Raw genomic sequence first — 12,329 nt, forward strand, 5'->3', positions numbered from 1 at the left:
ATGTCTGCGGGCATTTAGGAGAGCAGAGAACAACACTTGGCTCTGGGCTCTGGAGGTGGCACCGATGGCAAACACGGCGCTGTCAACGTGGTGTGGGCAACATCTGCTAACCCAGCCCTTCACCCGGCCACTCTCCACAGCGCTCTCCCAACTGCATAGTAAAGCGTGCTGAAGGACAAACAGGATTTTTTTTTTCCGTATTTTTAGGCTGCCTCAACTTACCAGGGCTTTGATCCCAGCTGCTGGGTCAAATTAAAAGAAAGTCAGAAAGCGCCCGATGTAAAGGTCAGGCTTCAGCTCTAACAACTCGCAGAACACACTGACATATGGCAAGGAAACAGAAAACATGGATTTGCTGGGGTTTGGGGGTTGCATTCTTGCATAATTTGGGCAATATTAAGGGCATTACATGTGGTTTGTTGCTGTTATGTCCTGCAGCCATGGAATGGTGTTGGTTGGTTTTTTTTTTTAGTTTCCTCACAGGCCTTTGCAGCAAGCTCCAAGAACCAACTGTTGCTGAGCGAACTTTTGAACCTCTGCAAAAGCACAATGTGTTAAATTGCTAGAAAAGGGGAAAACAAATGTATGATGTTCTGTGACATCCACAATCTGCAAAGCTTCACTCCTTTGGACTTCCCAAGGAGAAGAAAGGGATAACTGAGACATTTTATGTTTTAAACAATGACGAGCACAGTAATAGATCAAGGTTTTAAGGCAACCCAAAAGCCTTCAATACTTCAATTATGAGTTGTTTAATGAAACAGAGTCAATTAATTTGACCAACTAAGGAAATTGGGCAAAGGCCACCCTTGCATGGAAAGGGACCAGCCACAAGGGTGGGTGGAGAAAAATCCCAGCATAAAGCTAAAAATGCCCTCAAAGCCCCCCAGCCCATTGGGTGGAGACCTGCACCACGAATTGAAGCAGCCTGGGGAAGCTTTTGCACGCTGCTTTCAATAGACTTGAATAACTCCATCGTTCCCCTATTTCACGGGGCACAGAAAAAAAAAACCTCCCTTAAGTTTAGAAGAAAAGCAACTCTCCACCCTCGAGAGGCTGTCTGCTCCCCCTCAGCCTCTCACCCCCACGTCCTGCTTTGCAAACAAACCCAAACTCCCTGACTTTCCAACAGCTGCTCCCAGTCTGCCCGGCTCCCACATGGCACAAGCCCCCCAGCCTTCTGTGCAGCCCCGGCACCCTGCCAGCTCCCACCAGCACCGGCATTCCCGGAGCTCCAGTCTGCCTCAACAGGACAAGGAAGGGGAGGGGGACGCTTCAGCGTTCGGCTGCTGGTGGATTTGTTCCCTCATCGGGATGCCCTCTCCAAGGCAAGATTTTGGAAGGAAAGGATTTTCTCCCTGCTCCCCACGGAGCTTTCAAAGCGCCCGTGTGCCTCCAGCGCGGCTCGTAAACGCGCGTTTGATCCCGCAAGGTGCTGCTGGCTTTCATCCCCCACGGAATTCAGCGCTCACTCGAAGAGGAGGTCCCGGGTGGGAGAAGAATTTCACAGATGCTTGCAAAGGATTAAGAGTTTCCAGTGGCTCAGAGTGGTGCAGGCAGTGACGGAGACACGATCAGAGGGAGAAGCTGTATTCAAGCTGCGGTGAGAAAGCACCTCCAGTAAATGGATTAGAGGAGTGTTATCATCCAGCACGAGCCTCTCCCAGCAGGCTTGGTGGCAATATTAGAATAATCTGGGCACCTGGTGCAGCAGCAGCTCTGCCATGAGATTAATGGACCTGCTGACGAGCAAGGAAAACTTTGGGCAACAATCTGCCCTGCTGCTTCTTTCAATTCCCCCCGGCCGTGGCAGAAGGGGAAAGAATAGGTCTGGATTCAAGAGGAATTTAGGGTCGTGCATTGGTATTTCCCATGCAAAGCAGGAGAGGCTGGAGAGGCTGGGAACCTGCCCAGAAGCACTTCACTCCAGGATTTAACCTCCCTGCTTTGATGGAGTGTGGTGAGGAGTGGCTGTGCACGCATTTAATGCCATGGTCATTCCCAGGATCAAACATCCTGGTTACAAGCCGAGGAAAACGTCTCTTGTTGGTGTTAATTTTGGTCAGGGTTAATCCACACCAAATGTCTCCTGAGCTTTTCCTACTTAAGTGAAAGACTAGTGAAGGGAAATGGGTCAGGTGAAACAAAACAACTTCCTTGACCTGAAACAAAACTTATTTTTTCCCTCGTCTGTTCTTAGTCTTTTTATTATTATTATCATCAAAACAAATGTCACCACCATGCTGATGTTAATCAATAATATTACAGTTGGCTGGTTTGTTTCAGTGAATTTTGAAGATAAGCTTGGTTCCCAAAGGAGTAATTCACAAGTTTCATTTCATAACCCTAAACCCACAACATTTTCCAAATTCCTATCCAAGCCTTGCTTACAGATTGCTTTCATTTTTAAAAAAAAATTGCCTTGAATTTGAATCAAGTTTTCAGTTAGCATCACCCTGCACTTTTTGGTGATTAAAATAACCAGGAAAAAGAGCTTGCAGCAGCACTTCCACACTCCATGAAATGAAGTGGGATCTCCCAGCCTGCTCTAACGGGGGTTGTGCAGAGCACAGCCCTTCCCGGACGTGTTGGATTTACAGCTGATCCCTACACGTGCCTGGGAGGTGCTCAGGGCTTCTGGGTGGATGGCAGCCAGACCAGAGAGGCTTTGCAGTGGTTCTGCTCCTTCCCAAAGGAGAGAAACCCACTGCAGATTTATATAGAGGGGAAAAAAAAAAAAAAAAAAACAAAAAAAAAAAACAAAACCAAACATAAAAACCACACCACACATGAAAACCTCAGACCTCAAACACCACCTGGACAAGAGCTCTAGGTATGAGAATGAATATATATGCCCAGAAATCCAGATGCAGCAGGGCTTTATCCTGAAGGCAACTCTCTTAATCCAGCATAGCAAATTCCTTCAATGTGCAGCAATTGTGACAGCTCGTGCTGTTACCCACCCGAGGACACACAGCGAGACAAGTGCTGGCACTTTGGAAGGTGGCACTGTTTTCACCAAGCCGTGACCATCTGGGCTGTTGGATACACTTTTTTTTTAGATATGTTGTGCTTATCCTTGTAGTACCTACGCCCTGAGCAGGTAAGTCAGTCAAAGAGAGAGGTCTGTAGTGGATATCTTCCCTTTTCAGTCTGGTTTTGAGCGTCCCTGACTGGGGTGGGACGAGCTCTGAAGGGCAAATCAGTTTTAGTTTGGAGGATGAATGACACCAGGACACTGCTGTGTAATTAGAAGTGTCTCAAGCAGATGCAAGTGAAGCTAATCAAGCACTGCTTCACAAGAGTGATCATCAGCCTCATAATTATTATTATTCAATTCCCAGGAGGCAGAGACAAGGGGACTTCTCCTTCACATGACGTGTGACACAAAGGCAAATCAAAAAAATCACAGTCCCTGCTCAAAGCTGCTTGTGACTCTGGTCGTCTGCACCTCCCACTCAGCAGCCCAGACCATCCTGAGCCAGCTCATCCAGGGAAAGCACCTGGGAACCCTTTCAGACAGCAGGGTGACATGGAGGCAAGGTGTTAATCAGGTGCCTGTGGCTGCCTGGGTCTCAGCCCTGCGTGGCTGTGATGTCAAAAGCAGATGGCTGTGTCGTCAGGGGGGAGGTGGGGCTGCACAGCAGATGGGCACTTCACAGACAAAGATCCCTCTCATGCAAATTGCCCCCGATGATAATTTAAAAAAGAAGGAAAAAAAAAAAAAAAAAAAAAAAAAAGATTGCACAGAAAGAGAGAGAGAACTGGAGAAAACATCTGATGTGTGAGCAGTACAGTCTCTAAATAGAATATTTCCCCATTTTCCCATGAAGCATCAGGAGGTTCTTAGGCTCCAAAGTGTTCATTTAACTCCTCGAGGCTCTGGTCTTTCATTTCCCTTGTAGTTTGCTGCCCAAGTACACAACACACCCAAAACTGCTGCCTCTGAGTTTATTTCTAGAAAGAAACAAACCTTTCCAAACCTTGTGCACCTGTTTACACACAGAACTTAATATAGCAGATTATTTTGTTAGAGGAAACTCCATCCCAAGTGGAATGTTCTTAAGTTCTTTAAGTTCTTAAAATCAGACAATAGTTGTTAGAACCCTGGTTACTGAGAATTTGAGACTTTCTGTGCTGACAGTCCCTGAACCCCAAGAGAACACTACATTTGACCTGAGGCTATGGAAAAAGATGCCAAAATTAAATGATAGAACTGGGATCATAGGTGTATAGTTTTAATAGAAGTGTGTGATATCACCTAGTGGAAAACTTAGAGTTTAAACAGTTTATTGTGTTAAAGGAACTTCCATCACAAGTGCCTCCAGGGGATTTACAGCCAATGCACACCCAGGGTTAGAAATCAACCAGCGTGCACCAGTATGCCAGGTCTATACTTCAGATGGGCACACTGTGATTTTAAACAGCGTAATCAGAGTTATTTCCTCCTCTTGGAGCAACACAGAGAGACAGGTAGATGGGAAAGTTCCTAAAATCAGACAATAGTTTGATCTTCAAGATCATCCCATTCCACCCCCTGCCATGTGCAGGGACACCTTCCACTACCCCAGGTTGCTCCAAACCCCATCCAACCTGGCCTGGGACATTTCCAGGGGCAGCCACAACTTTCCTGAGCACCCTGTGCCAGGGCCTCACCACCCTCACAAATTAATAATTGGTTAATAACTAATCTGAATCTCTCCTCTCCTAGCTTAAAAAAACTTAAAACGCCCTTTAAAACACCCTTGTTCTGTCAGCACCTGCCCATGTAAAACTTTCAGTCAACAAAGGGACAACTCCTCTGGTGTGCCAAGTTTACAGCAGTGATGAGTGAGGGGAGAACCCAGCTCCTATCTGAGAATATCAAGATTGCTATAAATTAGCAAGTACAGAAAATCCCTTAATCCACTGAAGAAATGCACCTGATTCCGGGGTGAGACACGGCAGCAATGGAAAGTTTATTCAGCCTCTGAAATTCTCACAGATGTTCCCAGGGTGCCTAAATGAGCAGTGAATATGGGGAAAGTAAATATGCAAACAAAGCCACAGCTTCAAACCAAGAGACACCATCAAAGAATAGAATCAAGGAGTCATTAAAACCAGAAAAGGTCGTTGAGTTCAACCATCAATCTGACACTGCCATCTTCAGCACTAAACCCTGTCCCTAACCACCACATCTACTCATTTTTGGGACATTTCCTGGGGCAGTGATTCCACCACTTCCCTGGGCAGCCTGTTCCCATGTTTGATAATCTTTTCCATGAAGAATTTTTGTTCCTAATATCCAATCTAAACCTCACCTGGCTCAATGAAGCCATTTCCTCCTGTCCCATCACTTGTTACCTGGGAAACAAGACCAACCCTCAGTTGTCTACAACATCAGGGAGATCAAAATGTCAGGAAGAACAGGTGTAACTCAACCTGCACCAAACAAACAAAACATGTTAAACACATTTCTGCGTGCACAGGCATGGGGAGATCTAAATAATGGATGTGAGATCCATTTATCCTGAACTAGTACTTGGTCATCTCTGGTCTGGTGATGCAAGCAGGTGAGGCTCAGGATGTTGGATTAAGCCCAATCAACAAAATCATGCAAAACATAAAACATCTACAACCTAGACTTCCTTCTCTTTCAATAATTCCAAAAAACAAACCTCTTGTTGTCATCAACTTAAAAGAATATCCTTTCAACATTCCACTGCATCCAGAGGATGCTCCTCAATTTTTTTTTCTGATGGTTATCAGTAGAAAAGAACCACAACTCTTCAAAAAAAACCAAACACATCATTATACTCCAAAAAAACCCATACATATTTACATACACATACGTACTATATAAACTTTCTATCAAGTTTGAAGAATCTTCTACAAATCTATTTCCCACACTGGGAGAGGGCATTTTTAGGGATATCAGAGGTGATGGAAGTGGGGAGCTGCTGTTCAACAAGCAATGGAGTGTGGTCTCCCTAAGGGCTTGGGCAGCCCTGCTCTCCAGAGCTGGCAGCAACTGAAAAGTAGAGATGGGACAACCTCTCACTCTCAGAAGAGCCTGGGTGGCCAACAAATCACCCTGACAATGATAAATGCAGGCATTTACTTTGGGAAAGGAGCTCCAGCTCTCACAGGCATGTCTGCTGTTGAAAGTGGAGCAATGTCTTTTCCCAGCCCTACTGCCGGGGGTGCTTCCAGCTCCTTCATGCCTCTGCTCTCATCCTCTGCCACTCAGGAGTGCCCAGGGCATTGTGTCAGCTTCCCCTGGGATCCTGGAAACTTCCAGGAATAGGGGCTGGAGCTACTGAACGCTCAGCAGTGAGTAAACAAACCGCATCCTTCCCCTGCGCCCTGCTGCAGCCAGGAGCCTGGTGACAGCTGGCTGACAAGGGACACGATGGTTTTGGATCCTTTGCCTGCAAGGTACGGCACCATCCAGCTCTGAGCAGTGGGGAGTCAAGGCTAGGAGCTCCAGGGAGCACCCCAGATCCTTTTAATCCCCCTGGACATGAGATTGCTGCCTGCATGGCAGCCTGCACTCCTGCTCAGCCAGCACCAAGGAGGATGAAAGGACAGGAGAGTGGGAAGAGATGGATAAAATCCATCAGGTGATGCTGGAATTTTGGATGTTTGGCTGGCCAAATTGCTCAAGCTGCTGAATGCAGAGGGAAGATCAGTCCTGGTAAATCCCTGCTGGCCAAGAGCCTGGATGACACCAAATATTACTGGCCTGAATCACCACTCGTTTCCTTCCCTGACACCTCTGTGGCAATGAAGCCAGACCAGTGACACGAGAGGTTATGGCCAGCAGAGGTGCAGGTACATCCTTCCTATGCTATCCATAGTCACTGGCCAGGGGTTAATGCAGGTTCAGTTCAGATTTCTGAACATATGGGCATAGAAACACACACAAAGTGATTTAGGGTATCACACCAGCCCCTTCCCAGCCCCCACTGGCCGTGCTTTGGGCTCCCAGTGGCACCGACAGCCACAGGGTGAAGATGAAACCAGCAGCACTCCGTGGCTTCCAGTTTGCAGCAGGCTGATGTCCAGTTGGCCTGGAGCATGAAGAGGGTGAGACCAGAGGTGCCTGCAGAAGATGGCAAAGGTGGGACCTTCGCCTGGCTGGAAGAGGTCAAAGCAATTGGTCACCAAGCCTGGGTGGACCAACCTTCAGAGCACAGACTTTCTGAGTCCCTGCTGATGTATTCAAGCCACCAGCCCAGGTGGAGGAGATCTCCCTTCACTGTAGCCAAATCCAGCTTTTTGCCACAACAATCACACAGAATCACAGAATATTCTGAGCTGGAAGGAACCCACAAGGATCATCGAGTCCAGCTCCTAAATGAGCCTCTATAGGGACCAAACCTTCAATTTTGGCATTATTAGCACCATCCTCCAACCAACTAAGCTGATCTCAGGGTCTTCTTCAGCTGTGACCCAGCCTGAAGTCATCAAAAGATTTGTCTTCTCAGAAGAAAATAGTAAGGACTAACTCTGAGAAATTCAGATCACAGACAGCAGCAGATTGGTGGCAGTTTGGATGGTAGATTTTGGTGCAGAACATAGCCTCTGCAGTGACCAAAAAAATAGTGTGGTTCATCATTGAAAGCTCCTCAAAACTGAAAGATTGGAGGTTTTGGGGCTCTGCTTCGAATCCATCATAATCAATATCAAGTCCAATAGAGATAATTTTTTTTCAGATACAAGTTGGTTCAAATAGTAGGCCCTAAAAGCTGTATAAATGATTAGTTTTTCTAATACTTTCTACACTTTCCAACACTCCACTTTTTTTTTTTTTTTTTTTTTTTTTTTTTTTTTTTTTGCTTTCTGAGATTTGACAACCGCTTTCACAAAAATTGATCCTAGCGTAGAAAAATGAAGTCAAAACCAAGGTTGTGACTGGTTTTACCCCACTGAGCTTTAGTTAGCCACAGTGTTGAACTGGAAATTGTCATCTCAGGGTTCCCATCCAGTCAACAGGAAAAAGACAGATCCCTTGCCAGGACAAATGAGCTCTGAATTATCTTCTAGAGATTGTAACCACAGACTAATTGGTGCATTGATTTAAGCAGTTAATTTTAAGTCATTTCTAGGTAATTTCACCTTCATGGGATCTAGCTGTAGAGCCCCTTGCTCCTTCTGAAGCAAGAATCTGACTGTTGGCAGCTCTTTGGAAGGGGTCATTTTGGGACAGGTCATCTCTGCTGCTTCCCCAGTGTCCCAGGATCTCTAATTAGAGAAGTGTCAGCCCTGTGCTGGCCACCTTTGAAAATCCTGCCACGACATTTTACCCAGCGTCCTAACAACAACCTCACATTTAAAACAACAACAAAAAAAAATCCACTGAAATGCCCACTCAGCAGCCTTGTGGCAAGGAGTGCACCGAGAGCATGCCCAGGCAGCAAGGATAAAGATGTTCTTCTGACATTCAAAGACCTCATCTCTCCAAAATTAACCGCTGAAAGATGGGGCCAAAAATCACCTGCAAACAAACCAAATTTCCCCTCCTCTTCAGGATTATTCAACAACATGTTTTGGCTTTGCCTGCAGTCCTGCTCATCTCGTGCCTGGTGTCAGCCACCAGATTTTATTAAGAATTTGTTTTCACTTGTAGGAGAATGCATCCGAGATGCTTCACACAAAGCCAACTTCACCTGCACGTCTGCGAAAAGCTGCCCCTATAGAAATGTGATCCCAAGAGTTGCCTTTATCCAGTTGCTAATGGATGTTTAGCGTGTGAGAATCCGTATCTGCCGAATTTTGAACATAATAAGCTTTCTGTGAGCTTTTCATATAAGAGATATCGACTGGAAGTAATTCAGAGAAGTTATTCAGCAATTGCTTGGCACAACAAAAGAGCTTGAAGCAGATTTACTGCCAGTTGACAGCCTGCATGCCACACTGGTGCAGCTGCCCACTCCTCCAGGAAAATTCCTGACGTGCTGTCGGATCGGGGCTGGCCTACCCCACCAAGATACCTTCAGAGAGGAAACAACTGGATTTTAAGCAGCAAAAACCGTCCCAGTTGAACCAGCAAACCCAGCTATCACCTCTGGAGCCAATAACCTGATTGATTTATTAATGCATGTGTAGGATCTGCAGGCTGTGGGTGTTGGAAGGAGAAATTCACAGTGAAGATGGTCTCGAAATCCATGCAGGGAAGCCAGCAACACTCATACAGGGACAGACACACTGCAAGATAATTTATTTCTTTCCCCATCATCTGTCATTTGGATGCACACATACTATCCTCCAGGCTTGCTCCCTACGTCAAGCAGCACTCCGGCTGCCTCAGTGCAAGATTTGGCTACTTTTACACCCTGCCAGGGGTATCTTATTCCAGTATCTCATTCCCTGGCAGCTTTGAAGTGTCACAGTGTACTGGCTACAGCCGTTTCGAGCAGGTGCAGCCTCACTGTGGCTTTACAAGGATGCATTTTTTGCCTCTTTGCTCTGTGACTTGGTGCTTCACATCTGAAGTGTTTGTGGGCTTCTTGCCAGGGCATTGCTTTCAGGCTGGATCCCGGCTGAACGTCCCTTGTTTTCCTGCCTCCTGCCAGCAAGTGCCATTTTTCCTTTTGAAAGTCTTTACTGCAGCAGGTGGGAGAGGGCGTAGACTCAGCAGAGTATGCACAGGAAAAGGCAGAGAGGGGGAAAAAAAGGGTAACAGAGGCCAGTTCCAGTCTCAGCACCTACTTTTTGTGTGAGTTAGAGTTGAAAGGAAATAAACACAACGGAGTGGTTTGATTATCACAGGGGCAGAGGGGAAGGATGGGGAAGATGAGAGCTGGGAGATCTCCTCTCCTTCACCTCCTGCAGGGCATCTCTTCCCCAGCCCCTCATCTCATCTGGGAAACCCACTGGGTTTGGAGCAGGAGAAAAAAATTCCATAAGGATGGTGTGGCAGAGCAAATGATTTACAGAAGGCCAAGGAAGGGAGGAAAGGTAAAAACAGCATCAAACAGAGGAGGGAAGAATAAAAGTGCTTCTTTGCTGATCCACAGCTGAGCTGGGCAAAGTTAGACACGATAAATAACGCTGACATTACAAAACTCTGGTTAATTCATTTTTCTACTTGTCACCCCTTCGGATAATTGGCCTCTACAACAAATGGTGGGAAAGGAGGTTGGCTTTTTTTTTTGTCTCTTTCTTTTTATTTTTTTTCCCTTCCTGAGAGGTACAGCTAGGATTAGTTGGTGTGCTACAGCACTGATAAAATAAAGAGAATGATCCAAAACACTCCAACTTTAATCCGGAGGGGTCGCCGGTGAATAGCAGCAGTGCTGGGGGATGAAGTGAGACCTGGTTGTCTCTATGGCAACTAAACCATCACGGAGCAAGGATTGACCTGGAGCCTTCCAGCGAGTTTGGCTTTGTCCAAGGCACTGTCTGGTGTGAAGTATTCCCTGTCTGCTCTCCTGATTCCAGGGAGGTTTTCATGGCAGCTCGGAGCTTATTCAGAATTCGTGGAATCACTGAACCATTCGGGTTGGAAGGGACATTTAAAGGTCATCTTGTCCTCCTTCAGTCAGCAGGGATGCCTTCAACTAGAGCCCCATCCAACCTGACTCAAATATTTCCAGGCTTCTGGATTCACCAGCATCTGGATTCAAGCGACTAATTTGGAAACTCAGTGTTGGCTTCTTCGTGTAAAAGGAAATTCTGAGTTCTTGGGTGGGTGAGGCCTGAAAATACGACCTCACCTGCTTCAAACTGAGGAAGGCCAGTCTTGAAGCAGCCACCCATTTTATGTGCACCACCAAACAGAAAACACTGCCTCGAGGGGTTCCAGAATACAAGGAGAAACCAGGATAAAGAAAGGAGGCTAGAAATCAGCCACAATCACAGAGAAACTATACGACAATCAAAAAAGTTCAAATTTATGACAATTTTTTAATCCAGTGGTTCCCGATGCCTGACTCAGGATTTCAGAACCTGAGGGGCTGCAGAGCAGATGGCCCCAGATGGCCACTGGCTTTCAGTGCTGCTTTATCACTCCATGAAAGGTTCATGGAGGCTTTGAACATCTTCCTTCCCACCAACCAGAATATTTTCTCTTAACATCCAATCTAGCCCTGCCCTCTGTCAGCCTGAAGCTATTCCCTCTTGTCCTGCCTCTCCAGACCCTTGTCCAAAGCCCCTCTCCAGCTCTCTTGGAGCCACAGGCAGGTCAGTCTTTGCTGCTGGGCTTCACTCACGAGCCTTGAGGGAACACAGGTAAATAAGGGAGAGAGGAAATACCCAGCAGCAGGGCTGGGGAAATGCAAGGAATGGAAATTTCCCAAATCATGTCACCTTTTCCCGTGGAAGAGCACCCCAAAGCCCACTCCTGGACAGAGCAGTGCAGGGAAGGGGCACAGGACACACCAACATGAGTTGTGGTGCTGCACAAAGCTTTAACAACGAGGAGGGAGTGCAATTTTCTGACACGTGAGGCTCTCAGTGCACAGCTTTTGGAAATAAATCCATTTCCCCCTTGCTTCTCACATTCTTCTATCTTGCCTCAATAAGCCAGGGACATTTAAGAAACTTTAGGAACCTTTCAAGAAGTTTGCAAAGCAATTTACTGGGACAAGGATTCTTGTCCTCTATGAAACTGGATGACTGAGTCACTCTGGGCTTAAATGTGCAGAGCACAGAAAGAGCCATAAAAACCTTGAAAAGAATCCTGAACAGCTCCACTATGCATAAAAAAAAAAAAAAATCACATTTTTATATCTAGCATTTAAATGCTTCTAGGATTAGAAATAAATATGACACTTCCTAATGCAGACCCAGTCCCTTGAATCAGAGAACTTCCACTTCTCCATCTCGCATATAAAGACATTTTTAGGCCCAAGAAATTTTGGAAACTTGCCTGTCCTGAGCTATGGGAAGGATTAAGCAAGGAATTGAAACTGCAGACTTTGGGGCAGAGATGGAAAGTACAAAACTTGGCAGATTAATTTCATTTTTCTGTGTCCTTGGTTGCTGAGATGCACAAGAGTTTGGGGGGTCAGAGTGACTTGAGGGACATGGATGAGGAGGAGGGGTCAGCCAAGCATTCCATGGCCATGAGGAGTGGTGCAATTAAATACCACATGCTCCATGAGATCTGTCTTGGGGTCACCAGCAGCAGGGAAGGCTTTGGGATGAAGAAGATGACAATTCCGTGCCCGTCACTAAGCTCCCGCACTACTCCAACCCTTCCCTTCCTCACTGCCTGCCAACTCTCCCTCCCCCCTCAATCCCAAATACCCAATCCCAGGCATCCACCCCCCACCCTTCTGCCCCCATCCCTGAAGGATGGATGAGCTTGCCAGAGCAATCTGGCCCTCGCTGGAGAAGCTGCC

At 46.5% G+C, this 12,329-nt stretch overlaps 1 protein-coding gene across 2 annotated transcripts in view; it reads right to left on the reverse strand.

Annotated features, from left to right (window-relative positions):
* The window catches only part of PLXNA4 (plexin A4), a 414,284-nt gene that overhangs the window by 255,695 nt on the left and 146,260 nt on the right, over positions 1–12,329 (reverse strand). The gene's annotated exons all lie outside the window — the stretch shown is intronic.

This window comes from Vidua macroura, chromosome 5, assembly GCF_024509145.1.
Source record: "Vidua macroura isolate BioBank_ID:100142 chromosome 5, ASM2450914v1, whole genome shotgun sequence".
Lineage (NCBI taxonomy): Eukaryota > Metazoa > Chordata > Aves > Passeriformes > Viduidae > Vidua > Vidua macroura.